Source organism: Alligator mississippiensis, chromosome 1 (assembly GCF_030867095.1).
Source record: "Alligator mississippiensis isolate rAllMis1 chromosome 1, rAllMis1, whole genome shotgun sequence".
NCBI classification, from domain to species: Eukaryota; Metazoa; Chordata; order Crocodylia; family Alligatoridae; genus Alligator; species Alligator mississippiensis.
The window spans coordinates 368345107-368366008 of record NC_081824.1 but is presented as its reverse complement, the minus strand read 5'-3'; the positions used below and the strand labels follow the sequence as shown (position 1 = coordinate 368366008).

Sequence of the window (20902 nt, the reverse complement as noted above, 5' to 3'; positions counted from 1 at the left end):
GCATGCACCCCACAGGCCACCAGCTGGACAACCAGGATATAGGCCATACAGTTTTTTGTAGTCCTAAAAATTACTACCATTATGCCTAGCATTGTGGTTATCTAAACATGCAGCAAACTTTAAGTAATGTTGAATATTCATAAACTCAAAGCAGTTCATTTACCTAGGTAATATTTCCCATTATTTTTAACTCAAGCTATCTTGAAAAACAAGAAATACAAAGGAGAAGGCAAGAAAAAATTATTTGTAATGTCCATTGAACTGTTATATGCAGAAATGTAAAGTGAAAATAAAGACAGTGTATGAGATTGATAGCTGCTTTTTGCTTTTGGAAATCTTAGGTTGGAGATTAGGAGGAACTTTCTGGCTTGATGGTAGTCAAACACTGGAATAGGCTACCTAGGGAAACTGTAGAATCTCCATCCTCGGAAATAAAGAGTAGGTTGAACAGACAGTTAACTTGGATGGTTTAGTCAGGGATGAACCAGGGGAATGGACTAGATGACCTTGTGAGAGCCATTCCAATCTTACTTTCCTATGATCCTATAAAGCTAAAAGCTATTCCTTGACAAAGAATCATAGCACACCTAGATAATAGAGAAGCTGCTCCCATAGAAAACTAATGTTAAAGTAAGGAAAGACTGAAACAAGTGGCTTTACTTAAAATGCAGTATGGGAAGGAAAAAGGTGCAAAGCAGTAAAACTGAAACTCTTAAGTTAGACAAGATTATTTGAAAGTGAAGGAAATGCCGATCAAAGAAGCCCTGGAAAAAAAAAAGAAAGAACGGGATGAAAAATACAAGAAGATGTAAACTGGCAAGCACCTGGGCAAGGTTGCATCTCTTCAGGAACTAACACATTTCACCATATTGAATACTAATCTAAAGGGAGAATGAGAGGGGCAGGAAAACAACATGAATTAAGTCAGACAAAACAGAAAGATCTGGTATTTACAGCTGCTCACAAAAAATGAAAGAAAGCCACTTGAAAGGACATGAGAATGCTGAAAAGGCTGCAGTGAATTCAGGAAGGTTGGAAGAAATGTCTTTCCTAATAAAAGAAATGGAACAGAAAAGAATAACCTATCTTTAGGCCAACCTTGTTGACCAAAGTTCACTTGTAGGAGATTCAGCCCAATTCGGTGGCTGAATCTCTGAATCCAAATCGAAACAGAGGACCCTTTAATCTCTCCAAATCAAATCAGAACCTCTGAATCGATTCAGAGAGATTCAGAAAGATTCAGAGATTCGGACATAGATACAGCTTTAAATGTTTTTTCTACATACCTCTAGGTAGCAGGAGCTTGTGAGTGCTGTGATGCTGAGGCTCATGGAGTGTTCCACAGAAGCATGGGGGGCTCCCCAGCATACTCAGCAGCAGACCTGGAAGTGGACCAGAAGCACTTCCGGTCCATTTCTGGGTCCGCCAGCGAGCATGCAGGGGGTCCCCCTGTGCCCCCTCGGCTCAGCGACTGGCACCTCCTGGGTCTGGGGGGACATCTGGGGGCCCCCTACAGCCGATCACCAAGCTGGGGGAGTGCAGGGGGGCCCCCAATGCACTCCCAAGCAAGCTCGGAAGTGGACCAGAAGTATTTCTGGTTCACTTCTGAGCTCGCTGCCGAGCATGTGGAGGGCCCCCCCACACTCCTGTGGGATGCTCCATGTGCCCCAGCATCACAGCGATCATGAGCCATGCTGGTACCTCAAGGCATGTAGAAAAAATTTTTAAAGCTGTGTCTATGTCCAAATTGCTGATTCTCTGAATCAGCATTGAATCTTCAGATTCGGATTTGGCCAAATGGAATCAGGGACAGTGATCCAAATCAACAAATCGAATCGCTGTTCCTGATTCGGGTCAAATTCAAATCCGAATCAAATAGGGCCCACTTCTCACACCCTTAATAAGTAGATATTTAAAATGCAAACGATATTATTATGGTTTACTTTACTGCAGGAAAAATGTACCGAAGCCCCGCCCACTTCTCCCCAAGGCGGTTCTGGGGGACACCAGGCTGCTGCCTCGGGGAGAAGTATGTGGGGCTCTGGTGGAGAAGCACCCCCCCTGCTGCCACACCAGGTCATTCAGCACGCCTCCCCCCGCTGACTTTGGTGGAGGATTGGGTGTGGCTCCCAGGGTGAGTAACTCTGGCCACCCCTGCTCTATGCTGTACTCTGTTGAGAGCTTCCTCTTCCCTTCAGTGAATTCTGAAAACAGGGCTTGACATCTTTTAGACCAATAATGGGTACTTTTCCCCGTGGTGTTATTACAAGCTGTACAATAAAATTGATTTCAAGCCAATAGATCTTTTTATCTTTTGCAGCAGTAAGACTGTCACTTGCCCCGTGAAGATTTCATCTGAGCTAGTGGTGCGATTGTCATCATGTTTGTCCACGAGATGCACACTGTTTTATGCCTTGCAAATTCTTGTAGAGTGCATCTTTTTCCAAAGCTATTGTCCTAGCTTCTGTTTCTTCCTACTGCACACACAGTTCCATGTACTGTTTTTTGGCTACAGTTTTGGGGCTCTGCATCTCTTTCTACAGTGAGATTCTTTTATTGTATTTGGATTCTTTTCTTGCTCACAATTTAAGATCCAGACTCTATCCTTCAGTCTGGATGGGATGGCTTTCTTGGTTGGCAAATTCAATCACTTTCAATCACATTCTGCATTTCAGAGTACCTCTTCAGTAATTCCTCTGAGAATTTTGCCCCAGATCCCAGATATGATCAGGTCTCTTACTAGGGAATAAGACCTCTAGATTGGTAAGTTTGAATTTCCATCTTATATCAGTCAGAAACTCTTCTATGCTTCACATTTTTTGTGCTCTCTGTTTAATAATCTCTTCTGTATTCCTCAAATTTTTGTTTCACGTTTAGCCTACTTTGCTTGCATTAAATTAAAATTATTATAAATATCAAATGCTTCAGAACCAGATATTGGTAAAAATAAACCTACCTTCTGACTATCTTACTTTTTTGGTGGCACTTGTGGCTTGAAGTTAGAGCACTGTCCTTCTCATTTGGAGAGTTTCTCCTTTCTTGCATTCTGGGTGTTTTCTTTATTTGTTTTATACCTGGTACTGTGTGTTGCTCAGCAGTCACTCAGAGCCAAAGATTCTGACAGAAGGTTTCTTCTTAGTTCCAACTGGCTCATGAGAGACCCTCATAAAGGTAAAAGCCCTGTAAAAATCCATATGACATCCATAACCCATTCTGAGAATATACATAAACATCTATAGCAAATTTTTAAAAGACGCTAGAGCAAGGTGAGATCTATAAACCCTTTCTAGTCCTCCAGGACTTGGCCCGTGTGCCACGAGCGTTCAAATATTCCCGCCAGTTGCTCTGCAATGATGTCGGCCAGTGCCTTCAGCACCCTCAGATGGAGCTCATCCGGGCCTGCCGACTTAAAGGCATCCAGTTCTTCCAAGTGACTCTGCACCATCTCAGGGTCTATGCATGGAAGTCTAGCACCTTGCTGCTGCCTCTCTACAACCCCAGTGAGAGACTTGTCGTGCCCCTCGCTTAGGAACACTGAGGCAAAGAACTCGTTGAGGAGTTCAGCGTTGTCCCCCCTGTCCGTCACCAATTGTTTCTGCCCATTTAGCAGGGGTCCTATTCCTCCCTGGGCCTTCCTTTTACTCCCTATATATCTAAAAAACAATTTCTTGTTGTCCTTTACTTGCGATGCCATCCTCAGCTCCATGGTAGCTTTGGCCCGTCTAACTGCCTCCCTACAAGCACGAGCAGAGGAGGTATACTCCTCTTTGGTGATCTCTCCCTGTTTCCACTTTTTATATGCTCCCCTTTTGGCCCTTAGGCTGCCCTGGATTTCTGCGGCCAGCCAGGGAAGCCTCCTGGCCCCTTTCCCTCTTTTACCTCGCACGGGGATCATCTCGCTTTGTGCCCAAAGAATCATTTCCTTAAGGCACAGCCACCCTTCTTGGGCTCCCATCACTTCAAAACTCCGGAGGACTGGAAAAGGGCCAATGTGGTCCCCATTTTCAAGAAGGGGAGGAAGGAGGACCCTTCTGACTATAGGCCAGTCAGTCTCACCTCCATCCTTGGCAAAGTCTTTGAAAAAATTATCAAGGCTCACATTTGCGAGAGCCCGGCAGGACAAATTATGCTGAGGGGAAACCAGCACGGGTTCGTGGCAGGCAGATTGTGCCTGACCAATCTAGTCTCTTTTTATGGCCAGGTTACAAAACGCCTGGACACAGGAGGAGGGGTGGATGTCGTATACTTAGACTTCAGGAAGGCCTTCAATACAGTATCCCACCCCATACTGGTGAACAAGTTAAGAGGCTGTGACTTGGATGACTACACAGTCCGGTGGGTGGCGAATTGGCTGGAGGGTTGCACCCAGAGAGTCGTGGTGGATGGGTCGGCTTCAACCTGGAACCCTGAAGTCCTGGCAACATTTCTCTGGGTTTCTTTGCTTGCAGAGATGTGCCCCAAGAATCACCTGGCAAGGGATTCCCTGGGCATGCATATGGCACTGCCACAGTTCAGGATAATGGGTGACATCTGTATTGCCCAACAAGGCAGATCAGCTATGCTAGGACAGATCCCAATACAGCTGATTCCACTACAAGGATGACATCTGTTTGTAGCCTAGGGTATCAAGCATTATCTTTTTTGGTAAAAACCATCTGCATTCCATTTAACTGTCATTACAAACTTATCCCAAATTGCACTTGGGATGATATTAGATTGGCTGGTGCAAGGCTATCTAGTTTATACCTTTATTTTTCCTTTTTTTTTAAATATTGTAAAATAAATACTAGATTTTGTTCATTTGGTGCTATGCCTGGCAATAGTGACAAATGGAATGTGTGAACTAATGGTATTGCTAGGTGGTCATAGAAGTGTTTTTTTTTAAATTTTAAAACCATCTTTGCTTACTGGTTTATTTAGGTTAATTTTGTGAAAACAATTCTAGTGCTTATCTTACTGTCACCCTTGCTCCCAGGCAGTGTTCATGATCTTAGGTTATATGGCTGGATATATTACTTGCTATTTAATGGACATTTATTTTTTACTTTAACACCTATCACGTCTCCAGTTAAGGTCATCTTCTTTCAGTTTTCAGTGGTCCTTATCCCCTGTCTAATCTAATCCCCTATAGTTTATCAATATCTTGTTATTCCTACTAATGTTTTCAGGTGCCCTCTTGTCCTGTAGTCTTGTGTTGCATGCTTGTGTGCCTCAGATAATTCAGACAAGGTTCTTTGGGTGATAGTTCTTCGCCTCAGATAATTCAGTATCATTACTTACTTTTCCCAATTATTTTCAGGTCTGGACAAACAGAAAAGGGGGCTCATTGTGCATTTGACAAATGTTCCTTCAAAGTGTGCTGCTTTCTAAAACCATGATAACTGGGAATGTCAATTAATGAAGGGAAGTAAAGGTACAAGACAGAGAACTAGGGTATGCTAGATTGGTGAGCTCTATGAAGGCCAGAGATACAATACAGATTATTGTAAAGCAGAGAGAAACACAACCACAAAGGATATAGACAAAAAAGAACTAGGAAAAAAAGCCTACATAAACACCTCTCAAAAAGGAACTATATTTTTATTACAGCCAAAAAAATATGACAAGAAACAAGGAATGCAGGCCCTGCATATAGAATGGACATTGTGCCCTGCATAGCTATAATATTAAAATTTATGTAAGGGGTTACAGTAGACAAGCAACTCAGCAGGATCTCACAGTGCCCAAAAATGGCTAGTGGGATCCTTTGATGTATAAACAGACATGTAGTGAAAAGAAGGGAGATGACTTTATTTTAGTACTCAGCATTAGTCAGACTGAATACTGTGTTCTGCTCTAGTATCCACATTTTTAAAAGGATGCTGAAAAAATGTAGATAGTGTAGAAAAGAGCCAGAGAATGGCTTTAGGACTGGAGAAAATGCTTTAAAATGAGATACCAGTTAAATTTATTAAAAAGATAATGGCTTGATTACAGCGTGCATCTTTACAGGAAAAAAATACTAGGGTGCTAAGGGACTCCTTAATCCAGCAGAAAAAGGCACAACAAGAAACAAGGATAGAAAGATAAAGCCAGATAGATTCAACTTAAATTATTTTTAGAGTGAGGATGATTAACTATTAGAACAAACTACCAAAGGATTGGATAGTTTCTTTGTCACGTGAGGTCTTCAAGTTAATCCTAGATGCCTTTCTAGAATATCCTTTATTCAAATACAAGTTATGACTTAAATCAAACACAAGTTATTGGTTCAATTAAGGAGTTAGTGGGTAAAATGTAAAACCCTGTAATATACATCCAGCCATGTGTGTATCACAATGCATCCAGCAACAGTGCCAGCAGAGCCAGCCAGCCATGAACTTTATTGCAGGTGAGAACCACCTCCTCTGACAGCAGCCCATGGGAATCAGAGTGCAGGAGGCCATCACCGCTGATCTGCAGCCACCCCCCTACATATGGCACCAGCCCCCCCAATCTAGGGACTTTCATCCCCACCTATTGCCAGGATTGCAACAACATAGACAGTGTAGCTGTTGTAAAAACAAAAGCAACTTTATTCCCCCTCCATCTCCCCAAAACTTCCCTAGCACCAACAGTTCAACATGCCAACAATACCCCACATGAGACCTTCCACAACTCCACAACCATTCACCCAGCACCCCCTGTACAAACCCATTCAAAGCCAGAAATAAATGAAAACTCTTTACACAAGCACCAGGGGAAGAGAAAGTGTCCTTAGAACCAGGGGAAATACCAGGGGAGGAGACAAAGGGAGGAGGGAATCAGGGGTTAGCAGCCCCTTGGCCCTGAGCCTGGCCTCTGCCCTGTGTGCCACCACCCTATGTGCAAGGACCATGCCAACATGGCCGGGGTCTCTGCTACTCTGGGGAAGAGGGCAGACAGTTCTCAGTAGCAGCTGATGCAGCTAGGCCCATGACTGATTGGCGGGGGGGCAGAAGCGGTGCCCTTTGATGATTACGGCAGGCCTATGGGCCCTGCTGGGGTGTCAGCAAACCACCAGGTAGGCAAAATGCTCCCAGCTGGGTCCTGCCTCTGGTGGTGGGGTGCAGGCTTCCGGGGGGGGGGGGGGACCGGTACCTCTGCTTCTGGTACAGGCTGGGGTGCAGCAGCAGCAGAAGTGGCCAGGGTGGGGTTGGTGGCCAGGAGTTGCTACAACACCTCACGCTCCTCCTGGACAGTGGTGTCAATGGAGACCCACAGCTGCCTTAGCATCCTGTAGCAGTCCAGGGCCAGCCATCACTCCTCCCTTATCTCTGCCACCAGCTGCTGCAGGGCCACCCTCCCACCCTACACTTCTTCCAGGAACTTGGCCAGGACCTGCTGGTGGTATTCTCAGGCCTCCCAGAGACACATCTGCTCTGCCCGGAGCAGCTCCTCCTAGATGCTGTCCTACTGTGCGTGTTGCTCCTGGCACAGGGAGTGCATCTGGATGGCCCCTGGAGTGGCTGGGAGTAGGTGGGTGGCTCCCAGGCTCTGGACAGTGGCCTCTCCCCTAGCAGATGGGCTTTCTGTAGAGAGAGCAAATGGAGCACCATCTTCAGCTACAGCAACATAGCATAGGGTGCGAACAGGCCTCAGTGAGGGTGCCCAGGGCGTAGCCTCACTCTTGGGCATTGGGCCATCTGTCCAAACCAGAGCAATGTGGGGCCGGCACCCTGACAAGGACCACAGCCATCCTGAGATCTGTCCATCCCCTCCCACTGTGTGTCTGGGTAGCCTGCAGCACAAAGGCCACCCCACCTTGCCCATGGCCTCTACAGGGCCCCAACTGGAGGTATCCTCATAGATTCATAGATGTTAGGGTCGGAAGGGACCTCAATAGATCATCGAGTCCAACCCCCTGCATAGGCAGGAAAGAGTGCTGGGTCTAGATGACCCCAGCTAGACGCTTATCTAACCTCCTCTTGAAGACCCCCAGGGTAGGGGAGAGCACCACCTCCCTTGGGAGCCCGTTCCAGACCTTGGCCACTCGAACTGTGAAGAAGTTCTTCCTAATGTCCAATCTAAATCTGCTCTCTGCTAGCTTGTGGCCGTTATTTTTTGTAACCCCCAGGGGCACCTTGGTGAATAAACCCTCACCAATTCCCTTCTGTGCCCCCGTGATGAACTTATAGGCAGCCACAAGGTCTCCTCTCAACCTTCTCTTGTGGAGGCTGAAAAGGTCCAGTTTCTCTAGTCTCTCCTTGTAGGGCTTGGTCTGCAGGCCCTTAACCATACGAATGGCCCTTCTCTGGACCCTCTCCAGGTTATCCGCATCCCTCTTGAATTGCGGCGCCCAGAATTGCACGCAGTACTCCAACTGCGGTCTGACCAGCGCCCGATAGAGGGGAAGTATCACCTCCTTGGACCTATTCGTCATGCATCTGCTGATGCACAATAAAGTGCCATTGGCTTTTCTGATGGCTTCGTCACACTGCCGGCTCATGTTCATCTTAGAGTCCACTAGGACTCCAAGATCCCTTTCCACCTCTGTGCCACCCAGCAGGTCATTCCCTAGGCTGTAGGTGTGCTGGACATTTTTCCTCCCTAGGTGCAGCACTTTGCATTTCTCCTTGTTGAACTGCATTCTGTTGTTTTCTGCCCACTTGTCTAACCTGTCCAGGTCTGCTTGCAGCTGTTCCCTGCCCTCCGGCGTGTCCACTTCTCCCCATAGCTTTGTGTCATCTGCAAACTTGGACAGAGTACATTTCACTCCCTCGTCCAAGTCGCTGATGAAGACATTAAAGAGTATCGGTCCAAGGACCGAGCCCTGCGGGACCCCACTGCCCACACCCTTCCAGGTCGAAGCCGACCCATCCACCACGACTCTCTGGGTGCAACCCTCCAGCCAATTCGCCACCCACCGGACTGTGTAGTCATCCAAGTCACAGCCTCTTAACTTGTTCACCAGTATGGGGTGGGATACCGTATCGAAGGCCTTCCTGAAGTCTTAGTATACGACATCCACCCCTCCTCCTGTGTCCAGGCGTTTCGTAACCTGGTCATAAAAAGAGACTAGATTGGTCAGGCACTATCTGCCTGCCACGAACCCGTGCTGGTTTCCCCTCAGCATAATTTGTCCTGCCGGGCTCTCGCAAATGTGAGCCTTGATAATTTTTTCAAAGACTTTGCCAAGGATGGAGGTGAGACTGACTGGCCTATAGTCAGAAGGGTCCTCCTTCCTCCCCTTCTTGAAAATGGGGACCACATTGGCCCTTTTCCAGTCCTCCAGGACTTGGCCTGTGCACCACGAGCGTTCAAATATTCCCGCCAGTGGCTCTGCAATGATGTCGGCCAGCGCCTTCAGCACCCTCAGATGGAGCTCATCCGGGCCTCCCGACTTAAAGGCATCCAGTTCTTCCAAGTGATTCTGTACCATCTCAGGGTCTACGTATGGAAGTCTGGCGCCTTGCTGCTGCCTCTCTACAACCCCAGTGAGAGACTTGTCCTGCCCCTCACTTAGGAACACTGAGGCAAAGAACTCATTGAGGAGTTCAGCCTTGTCCCCCCTGTCCGTCACCAATTGTTTCTGCCCATTTAGTAGGGGTCCTATTCCTCCCTGGGCCTTCCTTTTACTCCCTATATATCTAAAAAACAATTTCTTGTTGTCCTTTACTTGGGATGCCATCCTCAGTTCCATGGTAGCTTTGGCCCATCTAACTGCCTCCCTACAAGCACGAGCAGAGGAGATATATTCGTCTTTGGTGATCTCTCCTTGTTTCCACTTTTTGTGTGCTCCCCTTTTGGCCCTTAGGCTGCCCTGGATTTCTGCGGTCAGCCAGGGAAGCCTCCTGGCCCCTTTCCCTCTTTTACCCCGCACGGGGATCGTCTCACTTTGTGCCCGAAGGATCGTTTCCTTAAGGCACAGCCGTTTCCTTAAGGCACAGCCTTAAGGCTCCCATCATTTCAAAACTCCTGCTCTGCAGTGCGTCCTTGACTAATCGCCTGAGTTCATTTAAATCAGCTTTCCTAAAGTCTAGTACTTTCACCCTACTAGTTACCTTACCCACTCGACGTCTTATGGTGAATTCTATTATTAGGTGATCACTGTCCCCCAGATGGCTACTAATCTGTAGGTCCCCTACCATGTCATCCCCCATTGCCAATACCAGATCCAGTATGGCATTCCCCCTAGTGGGACCGTGTACCTCCTGTGTCAGGCAGAGGTCCTGTACACAGGTTAGAAACCTGCGTGAGCGGTGGGACTTGGCCGTCTGTGTCTCCCAGCAGATGTCTGGGTAGTTTAGGTCCCCCATGACTACCACCTCTTTAGCTTTTATGGCCTCTGAGAGCTGCCTCAGAAGCCCCGCATCTATTTCTTCCCCTTGATGTGGGGGTCTGTAGCAGACAGACTAGGCTCGCCGGGGGGAGGGGAAGATGAGGGCTGGGGAAGCTGTGGACCACCAAACCGTGTGGCACCCACAAGGACAGCCCAGCCTGAAGAAAGAGAACATTGGGAACCTGCAAGACGAGGGGCGGCTAGCACTATGGCACAGGTAAGAAACGAGAAGGTAAGAAATACCTCCTGGGAACAAGCATCACAGCTGGCCCAGCCTGCAGCACCCAGCTTCTTCTTCTACTGAGATACATGTGGTATTCCATGACACCTGGGCTGTCAGCCACCAGTTCCGGTGGGTGTGGAGCTGCAGCCTGATGGGCATGTGGCCATGGTGATGTCACCACCTCCCCTGCCCCCATGACTGAGACCAGTTCCATCCAGCTGGGAGTGCTGGCACAGGAGTCTACCCAGTCAGGCACCTGGGACCAGCTGGAGGCCTGAGGAGGTTACTGACATGGCCATTTGAGGCCAGGAAGCTACATTGTAGCAGTTCACCCAGGAACACCAAGACAAGTACATTTACTGGGCAACTGCTGCACAGATGGCCAAGTGGGGGCATGCCAAAACATGGCAGCAGTGCTAGAGCAAAGCCAAGGCCTTGCACAGGCAATATCATGCAGTTTTCAATGCCAGCCTGTGCTTGGGAGTGGGGTGATCCACCATGGCCCACTATGAGGAGCTGGCCTGAATCATTGGCCCCACAGCTCTGGAGTCCTCCGCTACTCCTTCACCACCAAGGGAGGAATGGAGCCTGAAGCGACCAGCCCTGTGACCTGGCGAGAGTCCCGAGAGGCAGGATTCTCCTCCAGCCCTGCAACAACACCACTGGCCAGCCATGCTGGGTGCAACAGCAAGGAGGGACTCATGCCATAGGCAGGACCCGCTGCTACAGCCAGGCCTGAGGAGATGCCAGAGTGGTGGGTCCCCCAGCTTCTGCATGACACCAGTGGGAATAGAGAGAAGGCCAAGGAGTGGGCTGGGGTGTTGTGCAGGTTAACAGAGGCTACACCCCAGCAGCCGCACCACCAGACCTCACCCTCATCTGAGGCCAGGTCTGGCTCCTGCTCCCCCCCGCCCAACCCTGGGCCCAGGAACTGCAAGTCTCCTGGCCAAGGCAACTGGCTATCATCGCAGCCTGGTAAGTTCTGCCCAGGGCATGGGGAACTGGGAGGCTCTCCCCACTACTTCCCTTCCCTCTCTTCTCTCCTGGGCTGCTCCTCCTTGTGCGCTGCATGTGCCCCAAGCCCATCTCTGCCACCTCCCTCCTTCCTCTCCTGACTCCCACTCCTCTGCCATGCACGGTTCCCCTTCCCAGCAGTGGCAGGACAGCCTTGAACATGCCTCCATTTCTCTCAGACAATGACCTCACTAACCACCTGCACCCTTATGGCATGGTTACAGGGCCAGTCTGTAGACTGCTTCTTGGCAGCAAGGTGCCTGAGCTCTAGCACCTCCTGTCCTTTAAAAGGCAGCTGTTTATGCTGCTTAACAGGGAGGGTGAGGGTTTGCCTCAGTTCATGTCCTTCATGATTGATGGGCAGCGGTAGGAGGTGTACCTCACCCTTGGGGACACCTCATGTCTTTGCTGTGGTAGCAGGTCCCACCTGGTTACCCAGTGCTCAAAGAAGATGCCGGCCACAGTGAAGCCTCCTGTGGCTGTGCCCGATGGTGACTCATCCACCTTTGGTGTGGCAGCACTGTCAGGTGGTGGGGAAGGGTCTTCCCCCTGCCTCTCAGACCCTTGAGCCTGACAAGTTTGATATGGAGGTTGGACCCTCTAGGTGCTGCAAGCAGCTCTGGGAGCAAGAGTGTCCAGCCCAGGAGAGCACCCTGCTCAAGAGATCAGGGATTGATGTCACCTCCCCCAAAACCCCTCGGGTGATGCTGCTCCCACAGCGCTTGCTGCTGAGGATCCTGGTGAGGGGAAAAGTGTTCCTCCTGGGACTCGGTGGCTCTTGGCGCCTGATGTATACATTTCCTCCTTCTTGAAGTCACTTTGATTTTGCCTTGCGACTTGCCCAGGGGTCTTACCTGGTGTCAGGAGGGCCAGAGGGCTCTGGGGGTGTTCCTCAGGCCATCGGTCTTCTCGGCACAGAACTGGGAGGACCTTGGTGCCGAGGTGGAGGCACACCTGCAGCAATGGTGCTGGTGTCTGCCCAGCCTCTTCTACTGTGGGTGGGTCCTTATTATCAACAACCTGGCAGCTGCAGCACTGTGGCACCATTGCACTGTGTTGGACCCTGCACCGGACCTGTTTGAGAAGCTCCCCCAAGCCATTATTTATTTGCCAGTGGCTGAGGAGGGACATGACTTGATTGACCTGGTGGGCAGGGTGGCAGCCTTCCACCTATAGGCCCTCCAAAGGCTCCTCTACTGTGAGGATGCCCTCCCCTGGCGGCAGCTAGCTAGTTTGTTTTTGCACTGGGTGGGGGGCCTTGGTTTCAAACAGGAGTTGTTCCTTCTGAACCCCACCCTCCTGGACACTATCAAAGTATGGTATGGTCCTGGTGAGCTGCCTTCTGCCTCCTGCCCCAAGCCGGGCATCTGCAGTTTCCATAGTTACTTCAGGAATCCCTGGTTCACACCCCAGCCCTGCAACACAGTCTGCAAAGCCTCACCTCTAGCCGCCTTGTTGACCCCCTCGGCCGGTCACTCCCGGCAGTCTTGTCGACTCCCATACCATCTTTGAAAAGATCATCAAGGAGCACATCTGTGATGGGCCAGCATTGGGGATGATATTCAGGGGCAACCAGCATGGTTTCATTAGGGGCAGGTCATGTCAGACCAACCTGATTGCCTTTTACGATCAGGTCACAAAAGCATTGGATGCAGGTGTCACCATGGATATAGTCTTTCTGGACTTCAGCAAGGCCTTTGACACTGTCTCCAACCCCATCCTCATTAAAAAACTAGGCGGCTGTGGCATTGATGCCTACACGGTCAGATAGATTGCTAATTGGCTGAAGAGTCATACTCAGAGGGTGGTGGTGGATGGGTCATGTTTGACCTGGGGGGAAGTGGGCAGCGGAGTCCCCCAGGGCTCGGTCCTTGGGTCCACACTGTTCAATTTCTTTATCAGCGATTTGGACGACAGGGCGAAATGCAACCTCTTCAAATTTGCTGATGATACCAAAATTTGGGGTGAGGTAGGCACGCTAGTAGGTAGGGAAAGACTGCAGCAAGACCTGGATGGGTTGCAGGGGTGGGCTAACAAAAACAGGATGCGTTTCAATACAGACAAGTGCAGGGTGCTGCACTTGGGCAGTAGTAACCGGCAACACACTTATAAGATGGGAAACCCCCTTCTTGAGAGCATGGAGGCAGAAAGGGATCTTGGAGTCATCATTGACTCCAAGATGAACATGGGCCAACAATGTGAGGTCACGGTTGGCAGGGCTAACCAGACCCTATCGTGCATCCGCAGGTGCATCTCAAGTAGGGCCAAGGAGGTGATCCTCCCCCTCTACGCAACACTGGTCAGGCTGCAGCTGGAGTACTGTGTCCAGTTCTGGGCACCCCACTTCAAGAGGGATGTGGACAACATTGAGACGGTCCAGAGGAGGGCCACCCGCATGATCCGGGGACAGCAGGGCAGACCTTACAATGAGAGGCTATGGGACCTGAACCTGTTCAGCCTTCACAAGAGAAGGCTGAGGGGGGACCTGGTGACCATCTATAAACTCACTAGGGGGGACCAGAAGGGTTTGGGGGAGACCTTGTTTCCCCTAGCGCCCCCCGGGATAACAAGGAATAACGGCCACAAGTTGTTGGAGAGTAGGTTTAGATTAGACATCCGTAGGAACTACTTCACAGTTAGGGCAGCTAGGATCTGGAACCAACTTGCAAGGGAAGTGGTGCTGGCTCCTACCCTGGGGGTCTTTAAGAAGCGGCTTGATGCCTACCTGGCTAGGGTCACTTGAGCCCAGTTTCCCTCCTGCCTGGGCAGGGGGTCGGACTTGAAGATCTACAAAGTCCCTTCCGACCCTACTTCTATGATTCTGTGATTCTATGATCTGGCTGGGACACCTCCTCAACATGATCCAGTCAGACTGGTTGTCAGCTGAGGCTCTGGCCACCCACTTGGACATGCGCTCAGTCCGCTGTGTTGCCCACTTCCTAAGGGATGTGCGGGCCATTCTCCCAAAGGATGTGGCAGCTGTCCTGGAGGAGCACCTCCGAGCATGGAGAGCCCTCCCTGCCGGGGATGTCCTGGGAGAGCCCCTTCCACCACTGCCCATTATCCTGGTTGTGGATAATAACATGCATGGTGGGCCTGCCACCTTACTGGCTCTCCCCATGTCTCCTGACAGTGGTACTGGGATCCAATTCAACGCGCTCCCCTGTAAGGCCTTGTATCTATGGGTGATTCAGGTCTGCCACACCCACATCCTTGCCACTCAGCTCAACACGGTGTGGCAGAGGCACGTAGCAGTACTAGCACTCACACCAGCCCGCCCTGCATGGCGCACGCTTTATAAGTCCCCCATCTCCAAAAAGACCGGTGACTTCCAGTGGTGGTTGCTACATGGGATACTGGCCACTGGCACTCTTGTCCACCACATGGACCCAGCTGCATCAGCAGCCTGTCCCTTTTGTCTGGGGGGAGTGGAGGAGGATCTTAGCCACGTCTTCCTCAGATGCCCCCGGCTGTCGCAGCTGTTTGCTGCCCTCAGCGCTTTACTCAAGGCGCTAGATTTGGACCTCTCAGAGGCCACCTATTTGTTTTCTTTCCCATACTGGGCGGCCAATGGGGGTGTCATCTGCCTAGCCACCTTCTTACTTGGCCAGGCTAAGATGGCCACCCTCAAGAACCGCAGAAAACGGCTTGCCGGGGCCAGCTCAGATGATGCCCTGCGGCTCTTCCAGTTTTTGGTGCTGGCATACCTGTCACTAGAGTTTGAGCACGCTGTCCTCCAGCAGATGGTGCCTGCCTTCCAGGCACATTGGGCAATTCAGGGGGTGCTCTGCAGTGTTGAGGGTGGCCATTTAGTCCTCACACTGTGATACTGCTAGCCCCCTCCCTGGGGTACCGGCAGCGGTCTCAGCAGGCTGATGTTACACTGGATATTTTTGTTTTTAGACTGTGAGGGCAGGGCTTGCAGGCCAAAGCCCTAGGCTGGGCCTGTGCGTGTGCAGTGTTTTATTACTTTCTTGGCTTGTTACCCCCTTTTCCCCTTAATAAACCTTTATAAAAAGTGAAAATTCTTTCTTTTCTCTTTTACTTGTATGAGCCTGGATACCTCAGTCGGTAGAGCTTCAGACTTTTAATTTGAGGGTTTAGGGTTTAAGTCCCTGTTCACGTAAATATGGGGCCTTGTCCTAACCTCTGCCTTTTCAAGGTGTGAGACTGGATTGGGCCAGTCCCGGCTCCTTATTCTGATAAAGGTGTGTGGTTAGCCTTTTAAGTCTTTCTTTCTTTCTTTCTTTCAAGATGGCCGCCGACAGCTGAAGCCCTTCTAAGCTCCTCCAGCTCAGGTGCTTTCAGCTCATTGCCTCGCGCTCCCTGCCCCCCTTTTCCTGTCCCCCCCCCAAAAAAAACCCTTGCCTCTCCCCACCCTGTCCCTGGGGACCCCCCCCTGCCCCTTCCCCCCACTTTCTGAGCCTTTTTCCCCTGGGCTCTGGCAGCCTCGTTTGTCTCTGCCCCTCCCCCACCCCCGCCTGAGTTCTCCCTTTGATTTCTGCTGCCTCCCTCCCCCAGGGCCCCTTACCTTGGTCCCTGCCATCTGCCCCTGCCTTGGGGCTTGCCCTGAGCTCCTGCGGGGTTGCTCTGCCCCCCCTCAGGCCGATTTTGAGGCGTTTTCAGCCCCCTCCCAGTTCCAGTCCCCCGTGTCAGCCTGAGGCTTTTTTGCTGCGCTTCGCAGTTTAACCCTGTCCTGGCAAGGAATGGCGGCTCCTACGCCTGGCAGCTGGCATGAGGATGTCTCTCGGGACCTCCCACTGACTCATGGCCTGAGGGTTCATACCCCTCTCCATGTGGGGCTCGAGGCTTGCGTGGAGGCTCTGGCCGCCCTCCTGGGATGGCGTACCATCCGCTACGCGGGGCGCGTGAACACGGTCCCGATGATCTATTTGAGCAAGCCCGCCTTGGTTGACAGGGTGTGTGCGGAGGGCCTGGACATTGCGGGCATCCACTACCCTGTCACGCCCCTAGAGACTCAGGCAGTGAGGGTGGTGATTTCCAACGTCCCACCGCACGTTTCTGATCGGGAGCTGGCCAGGGGACTCGAGGCCTATGGGGTTCCTGCGAGTCCTTTTCGCCGCCTGCCGATGGGAAACAAGAACCCTCAGGGGAAGCACGTCCTGTCCTTTCGGAGGCAGGTCTTCATGCTCCTCAAGGAGGGCCCCCAGTCGCTGCCTCGCTCCCTGAGCCTCAAGCTCGAGGGGCGGAGGTTTATTATCTGTCTGTGGGAGAGACCACGTGCTTCAAGTGCGGGGGCTCCTCCCACCTGGCCGCACAGTGCCCTCGGGGCAAGGCGGCCGGACCATCGCCGCCTGCGGCAGCGCCGAAAGACGGCGCGTCGACCTCTGGGGCACGCGGCAGGCCCAGGGAGGCTGGGAGCTCTTCCTCCCGACCTCCTTCCACCCCCATTCCATCTCAGGGGACCGGGGTCTCCAGTGGGAAGCCATCGTCCAGCCGAGGGGCTGGTGCTACTACCATGGCCCCACCACCCCCTCCCCCGTCTGTGGCGCCCCCTGCCCTTGGTGCGGCAGCCCCACCGAGTGGAGGGGCAGACGCTTCCCTTGCCCCCTGCCTGCCCCGGCCGAAGTGGCTGGGGTGGCCAGGGACTGCGGCGCTGAAGCCTCATCGGATGATGGGGCTCGGGCATCCTCCCAACCACCCGACAAAGAGAGGGAGATGAGGGGGGCCTCTCAGGACACCCCATCCCTGACAGACCCCTCCTCGGCCAGTGCCGACGGCCCCCCCACTACAGAGCCGGACCCCACCCCGGCTGCCACACCACCCGCCCCGTTGGATGTAGCCACCGACAGGGCAGACTTAGCGGGTGGGGGGGAGGGGCCTTCAGGGGTCCCCCTCCCCTCGCCTGTCCCCCAGCCTCCGGAGTCGGGCGGCAGCAGGGATAGTGGCGAATGTCTCTCTTCCAGTGGCCTGGCCCCAGGGGTGGCGGGAGAGCCTGCTGCCCCTTTGGTCACACCCCAGCCTACCGGAGCAGATGGGGAAGTTAGCGAGATGGAGATCCAGCTCTCGGAGTCTCGCAAGAGACGTCGTGAGCGGGATGGCCCCTCCCCCCCCAAGAAGACAGGGAATGTCCTCGCGGAGCCGGTCCTTGACTCGGACGACGAGAGGCGGCTGATGTGCCTGGACATCGAGGGGTTCGACGCTGCAGTTGCGGGCGAGCTCCCGCCGGGGGTGCGGCCTCGCCGCTCTTCCGTAGGCAACATCCACCCCAAGCTGGCGGAGCCCCCCTGGGTCCCTCCTGACTATGGGGGACTCCTGTCCTTGCTGAAACTAACTAAGGGGCAGAAAAATGTAGCGGGGCACATCACCCAGTGGTGTGCGGACCCCGAAGTGTTTGTCAAGGCTGCCAGGGCGGCAGTCAAGCTCATGCAGCAGGATCGGGGCACACGTCAGATGGCCTACCGTCTGCAAGCTTGCCCAGAGGGTGAGAGTGGAGTGGGGCCTGGGCGGGTCCCTCGACTAGAGTAGGGCACGGTAGGCCTTCCCTGACCTGTCTGTACTGCCTTGCTCTGCTCTTGGGTGCTCGCTCTTCCACCCGCACTCTGCTTTGCTCCTCCTCTCCCACACCCACACCCATGGCAGCCACAACCATTGGCACCTTCAACGTCAACGGCTGTCGAGATGCGGTGAAGCGTGAGGCCGTCCTGGAGCTCCTGCGACAGAAGAGGCTGGCCGTCGCCTTCCTACAAGAGACCCACTCTGACAGGTTCAACCAGGCGGCCTGGCGGGCTGCCTGGCGAGGACAGGTGTTCCTGAGCCACGGCGCCAACCTCCGCGCGGGGGTCGCGACACTCTTATCGCCGCAGCTGCAGCTTGACGCGGAGGTGCCGCGGGAGGTCGTCCCCGGCCGCCTGCTGACCGTCCGCGTCACCCTCGCGCAACACCGTCTGCTGCTCGTCAACATCTACGCGCCCTCCGATGGCCAGGAGAGGGTCACTTTCTTTGAGAGCTTGGCTGCCCTCCTGCGCGACGCTAGCGAGGATGATGACCTGCTCCTCCTCGGGGGAGATTTCAATTGCACCACTGCCCCACGCCTCGACCGCACAGGGCCTGAGCCCCACCTGCCCTCCGCTCGCAAGCTGCAAGCTGCCCTGGAGGGGGCAGACCTCGTGGACGTCTGGCGAGCCCTGCATCCCGATGCGCGCCAGTACACCTGGGCCAAGGTGAGTGCTGGCGGTCTCACCATGGCTCGCCTCGACCGCCTTTATATCACCAGGCACCACCTGCCACTCCTGCGCAGCAGCCGCATCGCTCCCTCGGGTCTATCAGATCATGGCCTGGCCTTCAGCGAACTGAGCCTGCCGGGGAGAGCCTGTGCACGGCACCGTATTGGTGTTTGAATGTTAGTCTGCTTCAGGACTCTTATTTCCGGGACTGCTTTACCCACTTTTGGCAGAGGTGGGAGGCTGCGAGACTGAGCCACTCCTCCTGGAAGCTGTGGTGGGACGTGGGCAAGGTACAGACCCGAGCCTTCTGCCAGCAGTACACCCAGCTGGCCACGAATGAGACGCGCCGCCGTATCCGGGAGTTGGAGGAGGACGTGACGGAGCTCGAGGCTGCTCTGCTGGCTGCTGACAGCGACGCGGCACTGAGCGAGAGCCTCCGGCTCCGCAGGAAATGCCTGCGCGACTTGGCGGAGAGCGCGGCCTGTGGCGCGAGGATCCGCGCCCGCTGCCAGGAGCTGGTGGAAACTGACGCCCCGACCGGCTTCTTTTTCGACCTGGAGCGGTGGCGGGCAGCGAGCAAAGTCTTGGACCATCTCAAGACTCCTGATGGCCGGGTCATTACAGAGCCGGGTGAAGTCCGCGAACGTGCCGTCGCCTTCTATCGCGACCTATTCGCGGCCGAGCCGTCGTGCCCCGAGGCCACGTGGGAACTCCATGAGGGCCTACCGCGTCTCGATGCCCTGGAGGCCGGCGAGCTGGAGCGGGACTTGTCCCTGGAAGAGCTGGCGGCCGCCGCAGCCGGCCTCGCCTCCGGCAAAGCCCCGGGCCTCGATGGGCTGCCTGCCGAGTTCTACAAGACCTTCTGGCCTCTCCTCGGCCCCAGCCTCCTGCGCGTCTTCCAGGAGAGTCTCACCAACAAGGTCTTGCCAATCAGTTGCCGCCGAGCGGTGCTGACCCTGCTGCCCAAGAAGGGAGACCTGGGCTACATGAAGAACTGGCGGCCAGTCTCCCTGCTGTGCGCAGACTACAAGATTCTGGCCAAAGCGCTGGCCAGCCGCCTCCACGCGGTCATGGCCTCTCTCACCGGGCCCGAGCAGAGCTACTGCATGCCGGGCAGGACCATACAAGACAACCTGTTCCTGCTGCAGGACCTGCTCACGGCTAGCGAGCTCTTTGGCCTCGACGTCGGCCTCCTCTCTCTCGACCAGGAGAAGGCCTTTGACCACGTGGGCCACGCCTACCTCTTCCGCACACTGGAGACCTTTGGCTTTGGGCCCCTCTTCACCGGGGCCCTCCGGGTCTTGTACCGGGACATTTCCAGCCTGCTCAAGGTGAACGGGGTGCTTTGCGCTCCATTCCCTGTGCGCAGGGGCATTCGCCAGGGCTGTCCGCTGTCGGGCATGCTCTACACCCTGGCCATCGAGCCGCTGTTACACGCGCTGCGCCGCCGCCTGAGTGGGGTGGCCCTACCATCGGCCACGGGCCCGTCCGCTGGCCCTCATCTCTGGCTGTCGGCCTATGTGGACGACGTCACCGTCTTCCTCGCCACCCAGGAAGACGTGCGGGCTCTGGCAGATTGCCAGCGGGCCTACAAGCGCGCCTCCTCCGCCCGCATCAACTGGGGCAAGAGTGACACTCTGCTGCTTGGCGCATGGACTGGCAGACCTCCGCCGGACTTGCCGGGGGGCCTCGCCTGGCGCCGCGAGGGCCTCAAGGTCTTGGGAGTGTTCCTGGGGCCAACGACCTTCATGGTGCGCAACTGGGACAGCCTCGAGGAGGGAGTGGAGGCCCGCCTGCAGCGGTGGCGCTGGCGCCTGCCCAGCCTTTCCTACCGGGGGTGCATCCTCGTCATCAATAATCTGGCGGCGGCGACCCTGTGGCACCGCTGCGCGGTGCTGGACCCTCCGCCGGAGCTACTGGAGCGACTGCAGCGGCTCCTGGTCGATTTCCTGTGGGACGGACGCCACTGGCTCCCACGAGCTGTTCTCTACCTGCCCACCGGCAAGGGGGGCCAGGGCCTGATCGATCTGGCCAGCAGGGTGGCCACCTATCGGCTGCAGGCCCTCCAGCAGCTCCTGTACACCGAAGGCCACCTCCCGTGGCGACAGCTGGCGTGCTGATTCCTGTGGCGAGTGGGGGGCCTCGGCTTTGACTGGGAGCTGTTTCAACTGGACCTCACCTTCCTGAACGGGGCGGTCC

The 20902-nt window shown here is 53.9% G+C and overlaps 1 long non-coding RNA gene across 4 annotated transcripts in view; it reads right to left on the bottom strand.

Moving 5' to 3' along the window:
• Nucleotides 1-20902, bottom strand: part of LOC132247784 (uncharacterized) — a 186690-nt gene that overhangs the window by 26233 nt on the left and 139555 nt on the right. For all 4 annotated transcript variants that reach the window (XR_009459219.1, XR_009459217.1, XR_009459218.1 and 1 more), the window contains one exon: nt 2957-3180. This is a non-coding gene — a long non-coding RNA (uncharacterized LOC132247784). The remainder of the gene's footprint in view (nt 1-2956; nt 3181-20902) is intronic.